The sequence below is a fragment of the Pseudorca crassidens genome, chromosome 2 (assembly GCF_039906515.1).
Source record: "Pseudorca crassidens isolate mPseCra1 chromosome 2, mPseCra1.hap1, whole genome shotgun sequence".
In the NCBI taxonomy this organism is placed as follows: domain Eukaryota; kingdom Metazoa; phylum Chordata; class Mammalia; order Artiodactyla; family Delphinidae; genus Pseudorca; species Pseudorca crassidens.
The window spans coordinates 161021423-161043624 of NC_090297.1; the positions used below are offsets into that span (position 1 = coordinate 161021423).

The window sequence follows — 22202 nt, forward strand, 5'->3', positions numbered from 1 at the left end:
ACCACAAAAAAAAAAAGCTATATATTTAAGGTACATAATCCTAAAAAAAAAATGTTCAATTGCTAAGTGACTAATTTTAACATATGTCATCAGTTTAAGAAGTCACTCATTCATTTATTCATCTAACAATTATTTATTAAGCCAGATACCATTTAGGCAGTGAGGAATAAGCACAGAACAAAGCAGAAACAGTACCTGCCTTCACAAAGCTTCATCTTAAGCTGGAAAATAATTTAACAAGGAACTAAAACACAGTATGTTAAGTGCTTTTTATAAATAAGCTTTGCAGCTACACTAGCAATGACTTGCACTTCAACTTTTCATTTCAAATCCATTTCCTAAAAGTCCTTGAGGTATTTAGGTAACTTTAAGAAACAATAACATGGTTGACATTAGTCATTAATGGTGCTATTTTATGACTTCTAATATTGATATAGTATAGATTCCTAGCCACTTCCAAATTCTTGCCCCTTTCAAGCTACTGCAGTTGAGATGGAAAACTTAAGACTTTTTTTTTTTAAAACAAAGCAAAACAAACGATACTAGCCATGTAATAAAAGACCTAATACACTAACTTTATTCATTTAGTTATCCTGGGCAGGAAAAAAAAAAAAAAAAGGACTACGAATTACATGGCATCTGTGCATGTATTCTTTGGAAAGTACTGAAAAATAAAACCATTCACATGGAAAGAAATGACTATTCCCATCATTGCCCTTTTTCAGAAACACTTGAAATTCATAAATTTCACAAAATCTGAAATTTATAAATAAAAAAAAACTGGAAATAGTGAATATGATACTATCTTTTTAAAAAGTGTTTGGGACAGCTGAATATCATAGTATCTTAAGACTTATACTTTCTTAGATTAATTCAATGATCACTTTAAAAGCTAAAAAAAACATTTCTAGGTAACCAAGAAGAGCCATTAAAATGGAAAACACTGATAATATTAAAATCTAAAAATAAGGTATGTAATAACCATATAAAGTTTTAAAACATCCCAGTAATACTATTTTTAAAGCCCAGAAACATATTATATTATTATTATTATTATACTGCATTCTAGCCTAGGATAAAATAACCTCTCTAAGCAGTATATACTACCTTCACCCACCCTTTCTTTTTCCGACAGAATGGCAAAAACAAAATTCCAATATTTTTACTGTAATCATAGGAACATTAATTCAATATATATGGAGTTAACACATCAAAATACAGATGTTTATTCATCCTATTGTGTAAATTTAAGATTACATTTGCTGATTATCTATTTTCCAAATTTATGAAATACCATAATGAAATGTGAAGCAAAACTGTTCAAAACCACTTAAACTTGAGTCCTGATGTGCTAAAATGATTAACAACACCATCTTAAACATGATCCCACATCTGAGCACGTGATACCTCTGTGATTTCAGGGCACAAATCCCTCTATCCATCAAACTAAATGGAAGGTTGGAAAGGTTAATAGAGACAGAGTATCTGTAATAGACTGCCACATTTCATTCTCTACTCAATATACTCCAACGATCATTGAGCTATTTGTAATGTTCTTATGAATCAAGGCTCCCTTCACATTCTAGATAGAGACTAGAAGCCGCGGTGTGAAGTGATAAAGCTCACCTTTGCAAATCCTCATCAAGCTGTTCTGATGATTAAATCTATGTGAGGCTTCATAAACAATTGAAGCACAGGCACAACTTTAATTAAAAACTCAAATGGCACTGCTAAACACCTAAATAAAACATGAACAAGAACAGTCACCTGCAAAGAGCAATGCCAATTTCCAGCCTCTGTTTACCAAAAGAGATTTTTCTCTATTCACACAGTCACCCAGGCTGTGTGATCCCTGGGCTAGCAGTAGCAGTCAATAATTTAAAATTATGGAAATAAATTTTGAATGCATACTTACATTTTATTATGAATTGCACAGTAGCCGTAGAAAATTGTTACAGACAGAAAAAAAATGAAGTTCTCTCATTTGCTAAGCTGACACCCAATTCTATCCTATTTTTTCATAAAGATTCACCATTGAAAAAAACACCCCAAATCTTCACATGGCAGACTGCTGATAAATCAAGGTCAATTTACTCTACTTGTGGCTGATTAAGGGTAATCCTGGGACTACACGACTTTTTTTTTACTTCATCCCTGACAGAAGGACAATTTCTAGAAGAGTGAGACTACAGAGCTGGCTGGATGAGTCACAGTCCAAGCCAGAAGGTTGTAGGGGCAGAAAGATTTGTGCTGGAGAGCCATACACATGGCCTGGAACATAAAGTTGCTTTTGTTTTCCTTTATTTGCCTACCTTGAATTCAAATTTCCCTGGTGCTATGCTGACTTTGTTGGTTTAAGTGACAGAGCCAAACTGTAACCTCTTTCCATTTATACTTTGTCTCCCCTCAGGGTCATATAATCCTGACGGTTCTAGCCAGCTCCATGTATAGAGAACATAAAGGATTTGGGTCAGAGACACCAAGGTTGAACATTTAGCTCCATCTCTTACTAGCTGTGTGATCTTGGAGAAGTTAGTTTTCCTGTGTGAGTCCATTTCTTCAGTTATTAAATGAAGATAATAAAATTTCTCACATGACTGTTATGAGAAAAAATAAGATGACATATGTGACAGTGCCAGGTACCCAGAAAATAATATATGTTAGTTCCCATCTCTTCTCCCTATTTTAAATATAGCCTATATTCCAGGTCCCTCCTTCCTACTGCTCTCTCCTTCTGAGAGGTGGATAATCTATGCCCTATCCTTGCTACCTTCAAACAATAACGCAACAGAAAGTGTAATCAACCGAAAGAACGTTTAACTAGGAAACAACCCATAAGCCCACTGACAGGAGAATGAATAAAGTGTGATATATTCTATACAGTGGACTATCATATAGCAGTGAAAATGAATGAACTATAGCTACGTGCAATAACAGATGAATCTTGAAAATGTAGAGTACCAAAAAAATCCCATAAGACTACATTCAGCAATGATACCACTTTATACAGCTCAAGAAATAAGAATATCTATGTTTAAGCATACCTACATTTGTGATAAAACTAAACATAGAAAAACATCTCAGATACCCTGATTCAAAGTCAACGTTTTCACAGAAATGTATTCATGTTTGAATACACACTTAAATTGGAATGTATACTGCACTATTCATGGACGCACAAAACACAAACAACCTACTTCTGTTCTAATATTGTTGATTGTTTTTAAATAAAGCCAGCAACTTACGCTACCTTTCATTTACCTACCTTGAATTCACATCACGATGATGGCTCTAAATGGAAATTTTCTGATTTTTGTTATAAAAGCTTTCCACATACTGTGGCAACCACAGCTGTTGATGTCAGCAGCATCATGGCAACTGTGAAGGGTCAGCAATTTAGTTCTTTCGTATCGAGGTCTCGGCTGTAGATCCCATCTGTGCTGACTTCAGGCTGAAGGGAATAAATTTCCTCCAGCCTGAAAACTGAAACATATGCTGCAATAATTAAAGGTTTCTGGAGCCAGTTCAGCAGTGCTAGGGATGCTGAAGCCGATGACCTGTGAGCACACCAGAGGACTTTACACGGGGCACCCACCTGCTAAACAAAGGACACCTCTGAAGGCATGGCACTAAGGCCTCCGTATCCAAAAAGGCAGAAAGAAGTCAGTCTCACTCCCTATTTTCTATACCTTATAGCAGACTCGCTCCTACTGAAACACAGGGTGGTGGTTTTGCAAGTCCAGCATTTTCTCTTTGCGTCCCCTTTACTTACCTAGACCTGCACTAGACCTGCTCACAACAGTCCCACAAGGTAAGTAACTCAATGGACCTATCCCTTTTCAGATGAGAAAACAGAGACGCTGAGAGGTTAAGTAGCTCATGTAAGATCCCACAGCTAGTAAGTGGCAGTGACTGGATTGGAATGGAGGCAATCTGGATCCAGAGTTCCTGCTCACAGCCATTATGCAATATTGTCTCTATATGCTGAAAGCTCCCTTCCCAAACAAACAAAGCATTTCCAAACTAGTTGTTAGGTAATATTATCAGAAACAGACACCTTATGTAATGGGTTCGGCAATGAGAGGCAAGGGGAGAATCTCCTGAGATTTGGATGGGACCAGAGCAGTAATCACTGTCCCTTGGCAAATGTGGATGGAATCAACCTCTTCTCAGAAGGGTTGGCACTGATCCCTGGGAGGTGTGGTAGAAAGCTGTGAGGGTCGTTTGGTTTTCACTATGACTGGGGGGCACCATAGGCATTCACTCTGCAGAAGACAAGTGTGCTTACATCCTGCAATATATGTCACAATCCCACACAGCTTTCAAATGTCCAACTAGCACATTTCGGTCTAGAACCGAATTCCTTTTTACCTATGGGCAGAAGCAATGCTTGTATTGTTTTAGTATACTTAACATGCAGAATTTTCCAGGATTGCTATTACTAGGTACACTGAAGAAAATTAGTTCTTTTTTGTCCAAAACTTTACCAAGAGGTGTTCATCATTTCAGATGATAATGTCATGCTACCTGAATCACCAACTCAGTACATTTCTATCACTCTCAATTAGAGCTGCACATTTACCGTAATTCTTCCATGAATTCTATTAGTACCTAAACGTTCATATATGGTAACATACACTATTTTATGATAACTTTCCATTTATTTCTCCTTTATATTATCATTAGGGCATCATGCTGGCATTTTGAAATTATGTGCAGAAGTAGCTATATTAGCTAAGATTTTTTTTCCTTCAGGATAGTAAGTGTGTGTGTGTGTGTGTGTTTCAAAATACATGTTTATAAAAAGGGGACATTGTTCTGTGAAACAAGCTGGTGGTACACAGAATGAAGTCATGTGATACCCACCTTGCTGTTTCCTATCAATATTTTACTATCCTCAGAGCTCCATACCACAACACCAGCTTTCTGGCTGCCCAGGATAAACAAAGGAAAAACTAAAACTTGTAAATTCTCCACAGAGTCCTGGCGCCTCCCTATGCTAGTCCCTACCCTGAAGCAAGTCTGAGGAATAGAAACTACTATCCCTCCTCTTTCTTTTATCACTGCCCGCCTGGCTGAGTCAACTTGGTTTGGATTTACCATTCTCAGCACAACCCCAAGAAGCTACATAAAGGCCCATGATGATCTCAGGTTGATCACCATCAGATCATCGCAAACTCTCAGCATCTTTGGCCACCCAGTGAATAAGAATGACTTTCACAATCCCTTGGGTAGTTCCTACAGCACTCTCCCAGCTTGAATATAGTTTACTAATGTTGCTGATATTTCCATCTCCAAAGACAGAGCACAGGGCTCCGATTTCATTTCCCTGACCTACCAGGCATCTCTCTAGTTTCTTACCTCACAGCTTCTAATGAAAACAAAACAACTGCATTGCCTATTCTTTTATTTTCTACTTATTCTTTAGATATAAAACCTTAAAGCTCTCTAATACTTGATCTCTTCTCAATGCCTTCTACTTGTTTCCTATAATTCAGCCAAAAAATAGGGCAGGCATTAAAAAAAGATCCCAATAAAACTAAATAAAACATATTGAATGACAACTACTTACCATGTATTATAAAAGAAAACTTGCTGGGTTTTTTGGAAAAGGGGTGGAGTTAAAAGGTTTTCTGAATTTGCAGCATTCCTAAAGCGAACTAGAAAGAAAGGAAGAAGAGAATGACATAGTGTGCAGTTTTACAGTTTTGCTATGTACCAGACCTTCCCAATTATTTGATAAGGAAGGTTACCCAAAACTTTTAGGCTGAAGAAATCAATACAGAGAGGTTAAACAGTTTGCTCAAGGTCAGGGTCATGTATAAAAACACCTCCACCCCGACCCCCATCTCAGTGCTACGATTATAAACCCTGTTTGTCTAATTCCATTATACCTTGCTGCCTCTTCACAATAATCATTAAACTAGTGCTAACAACATACCAGGAACTGTGCTATATTTTTAATTTAATCTTTATAATAATCCTAAGAGAGAGGTACCAAATTTAGCCCCATTTTGCAAATGAGAAAACTGAGGCTAGAGAAAATAAGTTACATTGCCCAAAATCACATAGTAAATAGTGCAGCTTATATTCAAACCCAGGCAGTCAGACTCCAGAACCCATGCCCTTAATCATTAGACTATACTCGCTGCCAAGACTAAAATTCACTAGGCAAAAACTGAGTAAAGAGCTAATTTTCACCAGTAAAGATTACTAATGGAATTACAACAATTCTATTCCCAACAGGATGGTTTATTTAACAGGAGCTACATTCATGAGGATGGATTAGCAAATCAAAATTGGATTTTTTAAAGTGCACAAATGATGAAAACTCTTAAAAATCGTAACTGTTAACCTTAACGATGAAATATCCTCTTTTGATGTGCTAATGTAAATACTGAACATGAAGTGATTAAAGAATAATTCCCTGTAATTGCTGTTTATGGGTGGAAAGGGAGTGGTTGATGTTTAATGGTGCAGCACAGAAATGTCTCCCTATATCTACCCCATTGGAAATCCAGTTTTCTCCTTGGACTCTAGGCCCCTCCTATCCCTTGAGCAGTCAGAAAGAAGTGGCTACAAAAAGCAAAACAGAATAGGCAGTCTCTTGAGAGAGAACACAAGGGCTAAGGTATCACACACTGTTATTTATAAGTAACACCAACAGTGAGAAATGTGAAGGATATACTAATATATTAGAGGAAAGCAAAAGATTCTAAATAAATCATTTTAGTGGCATTTAAAGGTTGTTCTTAGAAAATATGTAAGGAAAAACTAAAAACATTATCTAATAAATTAACAAAGCCCTGAAGCAAGTATCAGATATCCCAACGAGAACCATTCTCTTCTTCATACAGGTTAAGGTTCAGCACAAGTTTTCAAGAACTGAGATTTAAAATGTGTTGTATCATGTAAATAGTTCTCACTGTCATCATTCTGAAGGTTTTTATGTATATATTTTATCTGCATAATATACATGTAGACAGGATACATACATATATTTTTTTCACATATATTCATACATATATGTTCACAGATATATACATATATGTAAATGGAAATATATGTCTGAATCAGGTAAGCCTAAATATTGGACTCAGATTTCTGAATCTACATTGGGCAAATCGTGGTGAGCAGCACAGCATTTGTAACAAAATGCTGTCTTAATTTACGGCTTACTACTTAGGTTTAGGTATATTTCATATTACTCTAATGAGGATAATATCCAAAAGAGGATAATAAAACTAATAAACCCTTGGAACTTTTAACACAGATATAGTCTCAGTAATTTTTAGCCAAAAACTCCCATGCTAATTTGCAATCTTTTCTTCTCTAAACTCAGATAGGATTTATTGCCTCTAGGCTTAGGATTCCACAGCTGGGAGAAGTGACACCTGTCTTATAAAAATAGGGATATTTCAGAACCCGGAGAAAGAAAATGGGAAATTCATCAAATTCCCACCAAATATGGCTGGCTGTCTTCCCAATTAACCATTTTTGCTCTTCTCCATGACTGCTTCTCCTCCCTAAACTATGCTAAAATTTTAGTGGGCACTACCTTCCTGTTAATATTTGCATTTTAATACTCTTTCTGAAGACTTATTATCTTGAAAGCTTTCTGTTGGTGGGAATTTGATATATCAGAGCAAACCAATGCATCAGATATCTGGGGGCAGCTGAATCTTTTAGCTCCTTGGGAAATCATGCCAAGTATGTGAGTATCTTCTCTGCCCATTCATAAGACCAGGTCTGGACAGGATCACAGATTCTTGGAAATAAAACTATAGTTCTGGACTTCCCTGGTGGCGCAGTGGTTAAGAATCTGCCTGCCAATGCAGCGGACACGGTTTGAAGCCCTGGTCCAGGAAGATCCCACGTGCCGGAGAGCAACTAAGCCCATGTGCCACAACTACTGAGCTGCGAGCCACAACTACTGAGCCCACGTGCCACAACTACAGAAGCCCGTGCACCTAGAGCCTCTGCTGCACAACAAGGGAAGCCACCGCAATGAGAAGCCCGCGCACCATAACAAAGAATAGCCCCCGCTCGCTGCAACTAGAGAAAGCCAGCACACAGCAAAGAAGACCAGCGCAGCCAAAAATAATTAATTTTAAAAAAAATTATAATAATAATTTTTTAAAAACTATAGTTCTTCATGCATCCTTTCCAACCTGTTAAAGTGAATTATTTATGAATGAACCTTAGATGATGGTGATTCCAAATTGACTATAGTCTGAATTATCACTGACTGCAGTGCACTGTAGGAAGTAGGTGCTCCATACATGTTTACTGCATGGCTATGAGGTCACTGTGCCTCTACTGGTTCTCTTTACTTCTAGCCCCAAACTGTAGGAGCAGTCTCATGCATTCTAGAATCCACTTATGTTTGTTGTACTCTCTGAGAAACTTCTTCAACTTTATCTTCTAACCTTTTTATTTAGCTGCTCATATTAGTTTCTTATTGCTCTTAAAACAAATACCATAACTGTATTCACTTACAGCACTGTATATTTACTATTTTACAGTTTGGAAGGTCAGAAGTAGCTCTCGTTGAGGTAAAATCAGTTGTCACTAGGCAGCGTTCATTCTGGAAGCACTACAGGAGATCTACTTCCTTGCCCTTTTAAGCTTTTTTGGCTTGTAGCCCCTTCTTCAATCTTCAAAGGTAACAGTGTAGTATCTTCAAATCTCTGATCTTGATCTTCTGCCTCCCTATTCTATCCTTAAAGCACTCTTGTCATAAAACTGGGCACACCAGGATGATCGAGGAATAATCTCCTTATTTTAAGGTCAGATGATTAGCAATCTTAATTCCCTCCACATTCTTCATTACCTTTTGCCACGTAAGGTAACATATTCATAGGTTCCAGAATTAGGACACAGACGTCTTTAGGAGGCTATTATTTGGCCCACTACAGTTCATTTCTGCACTTGTGATTTAATTTCCAGGAATATTTGTTTTCTGAGTTTTTTTAAAAACAGGGTTATGGTAAATTTTCCCTAAGGTTAACACAACAGGTTTTTGTTGCTTCATTTTGTTTCCTTCCTCTTGCATTGTTTCTTTTCCAGTAGGCTCCTTTTTTTTTAAGTTTGTTTTCTCTCTGTCTTTCATATTAACACGTTTCCTCAAAAGTCTAATGATCTTTGACTATCTCCTCTATGGCAGAGTATTTTTTTTTTAATTTTATTTATTTTGGGCTCAGTTGGGCCTTTGTTGCTGTGCACGGGCTTTCTCTAGTTGTGGCGAGCAGGGGCTCTAGGTGCGAAGGCTTCAGTAGTTGTGGTGCATGGGCTCAGTAGTTGTGGCACACGGGCTTAGTTGCTCCATGGCATGTGGGATCTTCCCAGACCAGGGCTCGAACCCGTGTCCCCTGGATTGGCAGGTGGATTCTTAACCACTGCGCCACCAGGGAAGTCCCTATGGTAGAGTATTAAAAGCTATTTTGAAGCTGAGTGAGCAAGAGCAGACTGTTCAGTAGAAGGCTCCATCACAGAGCAGTGCTGTCCAATAGAAATACGTAATTTTAAGCTTTCTGGTAGCAACACATTAAAAAGAAATAGGTTAAATTAATTTTAATAGGATGTTTTATTTAACCTAGTATATCAAGAATATTATTTCAACATGTAATCAGTATAACAATTATTGAGATGTTTTACATTTTTTTCTTATTAAGCTTTTAAAATATAGAGTGCATTTTACTATTTCAATCCAGACCATCTACATTTCAATGCTCCGTAGCCACATGTTGCTCAGTGGCTACCATATTGCACAACAGAGGCCTTGAACGATTTGGCCCAAAGCCTGATTATTGGATCTAGGGCTGGTCAAAATTCCCCAGAAAACAGAAAAGTGTCCTCCCATGTCCTGCTGTGGGAGTATAAGCCTACCTGCCATTGCTCTGGGATTCAAGTGTGCAAAGGATGGGAACCCAGTACCGCCTTTCACTTCCCCACCCTGTGTTCAGCGTGGCACCTCACCCTCAGCTATGCCTGATGTACCCCCCCCAGGGGCAGTTCCCAGGCTACGCAACATGAGGGAGAGCTTGGGGGGTCCAATTTATTCTTTGTTATTCTTTCAACAGATCTTTAGCATCTTTCAAGATTATTTCATAGGTTCAGGATGCTAGCAAACACTCACTTTCTGTAGTCTGTTTACACTTCAACATTTGTTTTCCATCTAAGTGAGCCTCTGGCTTCTTAAGTCAGCTTCTAACATTGTTGGGGTTTCTTTCTCCTATTTTTTACATTGTAGTCTGTTAATGCCAATTCTCCCCCCCTCCCCTTAAATATCTTTCCTTTGTTATTTTAGTTGGATTTTAAGAGGCAGCTAAAGTAAATGCTGGTATTCACTTAGCCATTTTTAACTGTTCCACCCCCTTTTTACTGCAGTTTCCAGTGTCTCTCTTGGTGGTCGTTTGGCCTGCTGATTCTGACTGTGGCCACCAGAACTCTGTGATTAACCTTCCCTCAGCCCGGGTACTCGACCCTTATTGACTCACTCACTGAGTCCCTTTCCTGTTCTGAGTGCTGAGAATACAGGGATGGACATGCCCCTTGGCCTTTCAGTCCAGCAGAGGAAGATTTACAAAGGGATGAGCAGCTGCGTGTGCTTGCAGAGCACAGAGGAAACAGCTGTCCAGCTTCCCAAGGCAAGCTGCCTTTCTCCACTGCACATCTGGTCTTGTTTTCTTAGCACCGCTCGTCTCATTTTCTTTTTATTCCCTCTTTTCATTCTTTGAAGACTTTAAATTTGCAAACTTTTATTTCAGTCTCCTACTCCAGGTCAGCCAGCTCCTTTCCCAGCCCCCAGTGTCTCACAAGCTGATCACTTTTAGATTCCTCTGTCTATCTGAGCCACTTCACAGGTCTCTGACATCAGGCACAACCTGGAGTCATGCCAGGCAAGGCTTACTCACAGGCAGAGAGTAAGCCCTGAGCCAGTGGTGTGACCTGCTTCACTGTGAAATCAGTTACTTTCTTCATTCAAAGACTGCAGAAAATGTTTAAATGTCCATCCTAATAATTTACATGCTTTTTAAAATTTAAAATATCTAACATAAAATTAGCCATTTCAACCATTTTTAAGTACAATTCAATGGCCTTCATTACATTCACAATGTTGTGCAATCATCAACATTATTTCCAAAATTTTTAAATCAACCCCTCACCAAAAAAAAAATTCTGTAACCATTAAGCAATGAGTCCCATTTCCTCCTCCCAACCAGGCCCTGGTAACCTCTAATCTACTTTCTGTCTCACTGAATTTGCCTGTTCTACATGCTTCATATAACTGGAATCACACCATACTTGTCCTTTTGTGTCTGGCTTATTTCACTTAGTCTGATGTTTTCAAGGTTCATGGATGTAGTAAAATATAACAGAACTTCATCTATTGGTTTTTGATCTAGGCATACTAATATGGATAGTCATACTAATTTTCTCTTGAAACATTTTTATGGTTTTCAATGCAAAAACGAATTTTTTTCTCCTTTTTCTTTCATATTATATGACCTTAGTAACAGCTTTTCTCTACTTTTCCCAGTGGATACTGTTATACTTGTGAGCTTATTGATTCATGCTGATGAACAGTAATTTCTTGCAAGGTATCCTGGCATGTAGGGTTCATTTTTCATGTGATCTGCATAAAAATAGTGGTGGTGAATATTAATCAAGTAAGAATGCAGATTTGAATGCTAAGCTTCAAAAAACACTTAATTAGCCAGCCCTCTGCAGGAAAAGTACGCTCCATAGTTTTATAGCTTGTTCCAACCTACAAATTCATAGGTGTCACTGTACGAATAAGAAATTGGGGGTGGGTGGGACAGAACCGCTGTTCTCATATGACATTCTCAAGATTGTTAACTATAATAGGTAGCATATTTTACATCAAATTAGAATTGTTTTCCCAAGGACAAAAATATGGGTTTATTCAACCAGTTAAACCAAGTTTACTTGTTGAAAAATGTATATGTCAAGGTACTGCGCTGGGTGCCACATAGGAGATACAAAGAAATATAAGTTCTCCAGGAACATCCAGTCTAATGAACTTATCTGTGGGAAGTTTACACCCAGACAGATGCAGTTCAAGACATAAATATATTTCTCACAAACATCAGAAAGTTAAAACAGCAACACAGAATTAAAGAATGCATCAAGAGTGCAGTAAAAGTGATATCAAAGGATAAGTAATAATAACTAAATGAACTTTGTAGACTAGTGGTATTTAATATCTTTATTTTAAATAGTAAAACCCTTTTGTTCTCCAAATGAAATCTTAAACTTAAACCTGGTATGTTAAAAAAAAAAAGTGAGAAAAAGGCTTTTTTATTACTAGAAGCCAGACTTCCAGACCCAGCTCTGCCAACTAACTACATGACCTTAGACTATTTACCTAAATTCTAGGTCAATTCCCTTATTAACAAAAGGAATTAATAATGGGATTGTTGTAAGGATTAAAAATAATGGAGTATGTAAAGCACTTAAAAGCATCTGGAAGTACTAAATACATTTTTACTATTAATACAGGCATAACTCATTTTATTAAGCTTTGCTTTACTGCACTTCACAGATACTGCATTTTTTACAAGGTGAAGGTTTATGGCAACCCTGTGTTGAGCACCATTTTTCCAAAAGCACTTGCTCACTTCATGTTTCTTGTGTCACATTTTTGTAATTCTCACAATATTTCAAACGTTTTCATTATTGTGATATTTGTTATATTGATCTGTGATCAGTGATCTTCGATGTTACTATTATAATTGGGGGTACCACGTACCTTGCCCAGATAAGACAGTGAACTTGATAGACGTTGTACATGTTCTGACTCTTCTACCGACCAGCTGTTCCCTGTCTCCCTCCCTTTCCTCAGGCCTCCCTATTCCCTGAGACACAACAATATTGAAATTAGGCCAATTGACAACCCTACCGAGGCCTCTAAATGTTCAAGTGAAAGGAAGAGTTGAACGTCTCTCACTTTATATCAAAAGCAAGAAATGATTAAGCTTTGTGAAGAAGGCATGTTGAAAGCTGACAGAGGCCCAAAGCTAGGCCTCTTGTACCAAACGGTTAGCCAAGTTGTGAATGTAAAGGAAAAGTCCTGGAAGGAAATTAAAAGTGCTACTTCACTGAACACACCAACAATAAGAAAGCGAAACAGTGCTATTGCTCATACGGAGAACGTTTTAGTGGTCTGGATAAGTAGGTCAAACCGCCACAACATTCCCTTAAACCTGAGTCTCATCCAGAGCAAGGCCCGAAATTTCTTCAATTCTATGAACACTGAGAAAAGTGAGAAAGCAGAAGAAAAGTCTGAAGCTGGCAGAGGTCGGTTCCTGAGGTTTAAGGAAAGAAGCCGTCTCCATAACATACAAGGTGAAGCCGCAAGTGCTGTCATAGAAGCTGCAGCAAGTTATCCAGAAAATGCAGCTAACATAATTAATGAAGTTGGCTACACTAAACAACAGATTTTCAATGTCGATGAAACAACCCTCTATTGGAAGAAGACGCCATCTAGGTCTTTGTTAGCTAGAGAGGAGAAGTCAATGCCTGGCTTCAAAGGACAGGCTGACTCTCTTATTAGGGGCTAATGCAGCTGCTGACTTGAAGTTGAAGCCAATGCTCATTTACCATCCTAGGGCCCTTAAGAATTATGCTAAGTCTACTCTGCCTGTGCTCTATAAATGGAACAACAAAGCCTGGATGACAGCACATCTGTTTACAACATGGTTTACTGAATATTTAAAGCACACTGTTGAGACCAACTGCTCAGAAAAAAAGATGCCTTTCAAAATATCACTGCTCACTGACAATGCATCTGGCTACCTAAGAGCTCTGATGGAGATGTACAAGGAGATCCATGCTGTTCTCATGCCTACCAACACAACATCTATTTGCAGCCCATGGATCAAGGAGTGATTTCAATTTTCAAGTCTCATTATTGAAGAAATACATTTTGTTAAGGTTAGAGCTAGTGATTCCTCTGATGGATCTGGGTAAACTGAAAACTTTCTGGAAAGGATTCACCATTCCAGATGCCATTAAGAACATTCGAGATTCATGGGAAGAGGTCAAAATATGAACACTAACAGGAGTTTGGAAGAAGTTAATTCCAACACTCACAGATGACTTTGAGGGGTTCAAGACTTCAGTGGAGGACTGGTGGAAATAGCAAGAGAACTAAAATTAGAAGTAGAGTCTAAAGATGTGACTGAATTGCTGCCATCTCATGATAAAACTTTAATGAAAGAGGAGTTGCCTTACTGATGAGCAAAGAAAGTGCTTTTGTGAGATGCAATCCACTCCTGGTGAAGACTGCTGAAATGACAATAAATGATTTAGAATATTACATAAACTTAGTTGATGAAGCAGCAGCAGGGTTTGAGAGGACTGACTAATTCGGGGAGAAGTTCTACTGTGAGTAAAATGCTATGAAGCAACACTGCATTCTATAGAGAAATCGTTCATGAAAGGAAGGAATCAATCGATGCCACCAACTCCATTGTTGTCTCATTTTATGAAACTGACCCAGCCACCCCAGCCTTCAGTGACCACCTCCCTGATCAGTCAGCAGCCGTCAATATCCAGGCAAGACCCTCCACCAGCAAAGGACTCAGATGATAGGTGGCATTTTTTAGCAACAAAGTGTTTTTTAATTAAGGTATGTACATTGTTTTTTTAGATATAATGCTATTATTGCACACTTCATAGATTGCAGTATAGTGTAAACATAACTTTTACATGCGCTGGGAAACCAAAAAAATTGTGACTCACTTTATTGTGATATATTTATTTTATTGCAGTCACCTGGAACCTAACCCACAATATCTCTGAGGTATACCTGTACATGTCAAGACATGGTCTTGTAGAAGTAGGATATCCCACACTGAAATAAACTCTAAACTCCTCAAATATCCATTCTTCTTCCATTTTTACATTGTTATGTCTAATTGGCAAGGGTCAACTCTGCATCATTGACTGACAAGGAATAATCTAAATTACTAACTATAGGAAGAAGTTTAATTTACATCAAGATTATATTCAATATTTCACTGTGATCAAATAAACGAAACTACCAATAAGGCTAAAATAGATGTACATTTTGGTGTATCTTACGATAAAGAACAGTAAATGGCTTGACAAATCCCTTCCCTTTTTTAAAGATTCCTTTACAAATATGTGAAGACCAGTAAAAGTTATCAAAAATTTTTGAATAAAAGGATATCAAGAGATGCCCTTTATCTAAAAACACTAAACCAATAAAATGTAATAAAATGATAAAATCAAAAAGGCAATCTGCAAATCCATGAGAGAAATGGGGAAAACTATGCCCATAAAACTAAAGCTTAAAGTGATTTTATTTTACTGAAAGTCAGAGAGCCCCAGGGTCTGTATTAAAGGCAATCTTATAGGACTTAAAATACTAAATAAAAAATACTAAAAACAACTCTAAAGAATCTAGACGTACTTGAAAATAACAGAGGATAAATAAAGGCAATAATATAAAAAGGAGATTTTTAACTCTAAAACGGAGCTAGAGGAGGCTGCTGCTCAGGGAGAGGAAAGCTGGCGCGCAAAGCCCCAATTATCCAGCGCAAAGTGAGAAAGACAACTTAACACTGCAAGAGAGGTCAATGCTCCTCCAAAGGAAAACCTGGGTGGGGTTAAAAAAAACTTCACTGGCTGCACGATTTTTCCTAGAGGCAGTGTTATTGCACTACACCAATGTACTTACCTATGTCAAGAAACAATGCGATTATTTAATGTTTTAAATTCAATTAGAAGCTTTTGAGGCCCTATTATCTGTTAAGCATATTCAAATATAATTTTTCATTTCAACAGAGTACAAAAGAAGTTTAGATTAAGAAACAATCATTTAATTCTGAGCACTGGGAAAGATGTCACAAAGAAGATGGCATTTGATATTAGACATGAAAGACAGAAAGGATTTTGACAAATAGGAATGGGCGGCAAAAAATCCTAACGGAAGGAACAAAAAGCAGCATCTAAAAAAGAAAATGGAGAATACGTATGGGAATGGCGACAAAAATAGGAATGGGCGGCAAAAAATCCTAACGGAAGGAACAAAAAGCAGCACCTAAAAAAGAAAATGGAGAATACGTATGGGATATAGAGTAGGAATGGTGATATGGAAAACTGGAGACAGGAATGAATGACATGGTGGAAGGCCTTTGATGATGGATCAAAGAATTTTAGGGCAATCAAAAACCAACAAAAGGGATTTCCCTGGTGGTGCAGTGGTTAAGAATCCGCCTGCCAATGCAGGGGACACGGGTTCGATACCTCGCCGGGGAAGATCCCATATGCCGCGGAGCAACTAAGCCCATGTGCAACAACTACTGAGCCCGCATGCCACAACTACTGAAGCCTGTGTGCCTAGAGCCTGCGCTCCGCAACAAGAGAAGCCACTGCAATGAGAAGCCCCCGCACTGCAACGAAAAGTAACCCCTGCTCGCCGCAACTAGAGAAAGCCCACGCACAGCGACGAAGACCCAATGCAGCCAAAAATAAATAAATAAATAAATAATAAATTTTAAAAATAATAATAATAAAGAGGGAGCCTTATTAAAAAAAGAAGGTTTTCTGCAAAGAAAAATGATATAATTAATCTCCCTACTGTATATTTAACCTGATTACAATGGATTTTGGCAGGGAAAACTAGGAAGGAGACCTCATTATGAAGTTGTTTATAATGAATGAATAAACAGTTGGAAGGGACTTCAGACATTGCCTGTCCCCATTCCATCATTTATCAGGCTCAGAGAGTATAACATACTTGTGGTCAGCTACAGAATTATTAACAGAGGCTATAAGGTTTCCACACAAGGAAATGATAAACACCCTCATATTTAATATTATTTTCGGACAAAGATAGCTATTTTTATACCATCACTTCCTTAATGAACTGAAGCCTGCTGTCTGTCTTTTCTTTCTTCCTTTCCATGTATATTTATTGAACCCCTATTAAGTGTCAGGTGCTATTCTAGAAGATAAAGAAAATATTTACTCCTTCCCCAGTTGGATTTAAAATTCGACAGAAGAAACAAGACAAAAAACAAATCAAGACAAAATATGTCACACAGTGATAAGCATTATGGATAAAAATAAAGTATGGTCAGAGGGAAAATAAGTGCAGAGTGGAAGGTATTACTATTATATATAGAGTAACAAAAGAATGCTTTTCTCATAAGATGACCTGCATGAGGTGAAAGCCTGAGTCATAGAATATCTGAGAGAAGAGTGGACCACAAAAATGGAAAAACAAATACAAAAACCCACAGCAGGTAAACACTTAGCCTGCCTGAATGAGGGAGGGGAGGAAGGAGGAGGAAATGAAGTCAAAGAGTCAGAAAGTTTGAGATCATGTAGATTTTACAGGTCACTGAGAAGGTTTTACACTGAAATCACCTCAGAAACAAGGCAAACCAGAAGACAATGGAACAGCTATAACATACTGAAAGGCAATAAAGAAAGAAAGAAAGCCAAGCCAGAATTCTATACCAAGCAAAAACATCATTTCAAATGAAGGCAAAATAAAAATTTCAGACAAACGCAAAGATAATTTGGTACCAGCAGACCTGAAACTTAAAAATTTTTAAGGGAGCTGAAAAAAAAGAATATCAGATGGAAATTCATATAAACACAAAGATATATTAGAAATGTTATATATGTGGCTAAAGAATAACAAACTTTGTTTCACATTTTAAAATTTTACTTGAAAGATCATTTATTGCTTAAAGCAAAAATGACAATATACTGTGGGGTTCATAATACATACAAGTAAAATTTATGATAAAATGGGAGGGGGAAATGGAAGCATACTATTGTAAGGTTCTTACATTATACGTGAAGGGTGTAATATTATTTAATAGTTGACTATGATAAGTTAGAGATAAATATTTTAAATCCCACAGCAACAACAACAAAAAGTAAAGTACAGCTAATAAACCAAAAGAAGAGATAAAATGGAATATTTAAAAATACTCAATTCAAAGGAAGGCAGAAAAAGAAAGGAAAGGAACAACAACAATAGAAAATAAGTATACTTAATAAAACTTGGCAATAAAAATGACTACCAAGCAACATATTTAAGCTAGTCTGGCTTAGTGTATCTATTGGGAATAAAGGTGAAAACCAACATCTTGACTAATGGATATAAACGTCTACCAGTGGGTTTCAGAGAATATATACTGTAATATGCTCATTTTACATATTCCCTTTCAATCTGTCACATTGTGCAGGTTTTCAAAATCAAGAGATATTTTTAATTAGCCAACTAGTTTACTGATAAACATTCTCATTCAAATAAGCTTTTGGAAATACTAGGCATCATCAAATAAAATTAGCAACTGAGGGGACTTCCCTGGTGGCACAGTGGTTAAGAATCCGCCTGCCAATTCAGGGGACCCAGGTTCAATCCCTGGTGCGGAAGACCCCACATGCTGTGGAGCAACTAAGCCCGTCCCGTGCTCCACAACTACTGAGCCTGCGCTCTAGAGCCCGAGAACCACAACTACTGAGTCCACGTGCCACAACTACTGAAGCCCACGTGCCTACAGCCCGCACACCTAGAGCCCATGCTCCGCAACAAGAGAAGCCACCGCAATGAGAAGCCCGCACACCACAAGGAAGAGTAGCCCCTGCTCGCCCCAACTAGAGAAAGCCTGCGTGCAGCAACGAAGACCCAATACAGCCATAAATAAATAAAAAAACAAACAGCTAGCAGTTGAGGATTTATAAGAAGAAAAACAAGTAAAATACTGAATTAAAATAGTTATCTGCAAAATCCTGAATCTTTGATTCAGAGAACCATTATGGATCTCATACACTATATAGTTCCCTGATCAACATTCAAAAATCACATGAACATATCTTTTTGCAAAATTATGCTTTCTTTATTTCATACTGTGATAATAAGGATCAAGGAACAAATATATTACAATTCATATTGGCAGAGGCAAATCGAACCAAAAAAAATTGCTTTTTAAAAATAAACAATTGTCGATGTTAATTTATCCTATTTCATTAAATTTCATTGGCAAAAAACCACAGGCACAATGTAAAACTGGTCACAGCAAGACCAGCTCTTTCCAAGAGCCAGGCCAGACTCTCAGCAGGTCTGGACAGAGCACAGGGGAAGAGAGGTCCTGTGGTGGAGAAGCCCACCAACTCTTTGCAACAGAAAAAATGCACAACTGCTCCCTGACTCATTTATGGTCCCACTCAGAGAAGACTACAGCTCTCCAGGTACTGGAGATATGACACTACATAGACAACAAAGCCCACAGAGTACCTCCACCTCCTCAGTTTGGCTTGAAACTGTAATATCTCCTACATCTCAACAGCACAGATCTGGAATGCCACTGCAACATAAGCTGCTGGTCTACTCAGCACTCACCACTCCCTACATTCTTATAGCTTTCTACTGCTGCCACAGCTACTCTCTGCCTGAAAGCGTTGGAGGAAGATTGTCGAGGGCAGGCCAGAGTATCAGGGAGAAGCCAGCCACCAAAGCTGGGCAGGAGGTGGTGAATAAATACTCCAGCTTCTTTGCCCTCACGTGAGAGAACTCTGAGATGATTTCTATGCAGCTTCACAAAAGCCCCCAGTAGGATTGAGATCCAGCTGCTACCAGTGGGAGCCCATTCATATGAACACACCCTAACATTGGCTTCATTGCATTTCATCTCATTCCCCACTCCCACTCCCCCACAGGTGCTTCCTGGAATCATCTCTCAAATTGACTCCCTGCACTCAAATCCTTGATTACAGCTGTACAGTGCTGTCATCCTGTCCTACAACAAGGCATGACTTTAGTTTTGTTCAGTTCTACCTTTAAGCCTTTCAGGAGTGTTTTAAAGTTTGTTTCATATCAGTTTTGCACATTTTTAAAGTTTCATTCCTGAGTATTTTATCTTTTCTGTTGCTATTATAAGTGGGGTCTTCTCTTGCATTTTATCTTCTAACGAGCTATTGTTTATGTATATGAAGGCTTTTGATTTTTTTTTTTTTTTTTTTTTGCGGTACGCGGGCCTCTCACTGCTGCGGCCGCTCCCGCTGCGGAACACAGGCCCCGGATGCGCAGGCTCAGCGGCCATGGCTCACGGGCCCAGCCGCTCCACAGCATGTGGGATCCTCCCGGACCGGGGCACGAACCCGTGTTCCCTGCATCGGCAGGCGGACTCCCAACCACTGCGCCACCAGGGAAGCCTGCTTTTGATTTTTTGTATGTTAATTTATATCCTACTATCCTATTGAAGTATTTTACTTTATGAGTTAGATTTTTAAAAACACTTATTAAGAAATAATTTACATATAAGTCACGCCTTTTAAATATATGATTCAATACATCTTAGTATACTTATAGAGTTGTACAGCCAAAACCACGATCTAATTTTAGAAAGTTCCATCACCTCAAAAAGAAACCTTGTGCCCATATAGAGTCACTACCCATCCCCACCTCCCAGACCTAGGCAACCACCAACCGACTTTCTGTATCTATAGATTTGCCTGTTGTGAACAATTCATACAAATGGAATCATACAGTATGTGGTCTTCTGTGTCTGGTTTCTTTCACTTAACATAATGCTCTTTAGGTTCATTGAGTCAGTTTTACCATTGATTCACTAGGGGTTTCCAAATAAAATACCATATAACGGCTAAGATGCCTCTAATTGTTTTCTCTTGTCAACTACATTGAGTTTGTTTCTAACCTTAGTGGGAATACTGCTAGTGTTTCCTGTTAAAGTAAAATGCTGATTATTTAATGGTTTAACTCTGACAGGACAAGCATATTCCTATATAGGTCACTGTCCACATGTGTGTTAACTAGAAGCCACTGTTTCTTCGCCTAAAATAGGATAATATGTGTGCCCTATCTACGTCTCAGAAATCCTAAAAAGAAGATAGATATGAAATGCTTTGTAAACAACTAAACTTTCTATACATCTAAAAACCTGTGTTAGATTAGCCATTAAAAATAATTTAGAGGGCTTCCCTGGTGGTGCAGTGGTTAAGAATCTGTCTGCCAACGCAGGGGACATGGGTTCGAGCCCTGGTCCGGGAAGATCCCACATGCCGCGGAGCAACTAAGCCCGTGCGCCCCAATTACTAAGCCTGCGTTTTAGAGTCCGCGAGCCACAACTACTGAAGCCCGTGCACCTAGAGTCCATGCTCGGCAACAAGAGAAGCCACCACAATGAGAAGCCTGCACACTGCAACACAGAGTAGCCCCTGCTCACCACAACTAGAGAAAGCCCGCACGCAGCAACGAAGACCCAATGCAGCCAAAATAAAATAAAATAAAATAAATAAATTTATTTAAAAAATAAAATAAATTTAGAAATTACTGAACTCCTTTGAAAGCATATGTTTTTAGCAACTGACCAAGGAGACAGGGAGAAAGAGGTTAGTAGAAAAGAAACAAGGAAACCAGAACCTTCAGCCTTGCATCTGTGTATAAGAAGGAGGGAAGCTAATGTCACATTGAGATACTTCGGGTTTTCTGTCTTCCTCACAATGGTACAGTCACTTTTCCTTGTATTCTTTTGTAAACCAAAGAACAAAGTAATAGATAACTTGTAATCATGATAGGTATTTTCCCCAAAACACACCTTTAGGTCAAATTTTTCTAAAACGAATTTTTTTAAATAAATTTATTTATTTTATTTATTTTTGGCTGCGTTGGGTCTTCGTTGCTGCGCACAGGCTTTCTCTAGTTGTGGAGAGCGGGAGCTACTCTTCGTTGTGGTGCGCGGGCTTCTCATTGCAGTGGCTTCTCTTGTTGCGGAGCATGGGCTCTAGGCGTGCGGACTTCAGTAGTTGCAGCACGCAGGCTCAGTAGTTGTGGCACACAGGCTCAGTAGTTGTGGCACACAGGCTTAGTTGCTCCGCAGCATGTGGGATCTTCCTGGACCAGGGCTCGAACCCGTGTCCCCTGCACTGGCAGGCGGATTCTCAACCACTGCACCACGAGGGAAGCCCTAAAACGAATTTTTTTAATGCCATAGGGAAGGTTGCTTTTTAAAGGAATGTTTTCAAAAGTAAGTCAATCATGTTGTACAGCTAAAAGTAATACGTTATATGTCAATTATATCTCAATAACACTTGGGGGGAAAAGTCAGTCAATACCCATGTCATTAGACAGTGTGACATATGAGATGTAAGTGAATGTTTACCAAGGGTTA

At 38.4% G+C, this 22202-nt stretch overlaps 1 protein-coding gene across 3 annotated transcripts in view; it reads right to left on the reverse strand.

Moving 5' to 3' along the window:
- The window catches only part of SMYD3 (SET and MYND domain containing 3), a 714589-nt gene that overhangs the window by 581095 nt on the left and 111292 nt on the right, over positions 1-22202 (reverse strand). Inside the window, exon 2 of one of the 3 annotated variants that reach the window (XM_067729542.1) lies at positions 5573-5660. The exons of the other annotated variants lie outside the window; for them this stretch is intronic. The gene's annotated coding sequence lies outside the window, so the exon portion shown is untranslated. The remainder of the gene's footprint in view (positions 1-5572; positions 5661-22202) is intronic. 3 annotated transcript variants of the gene reach the window in all.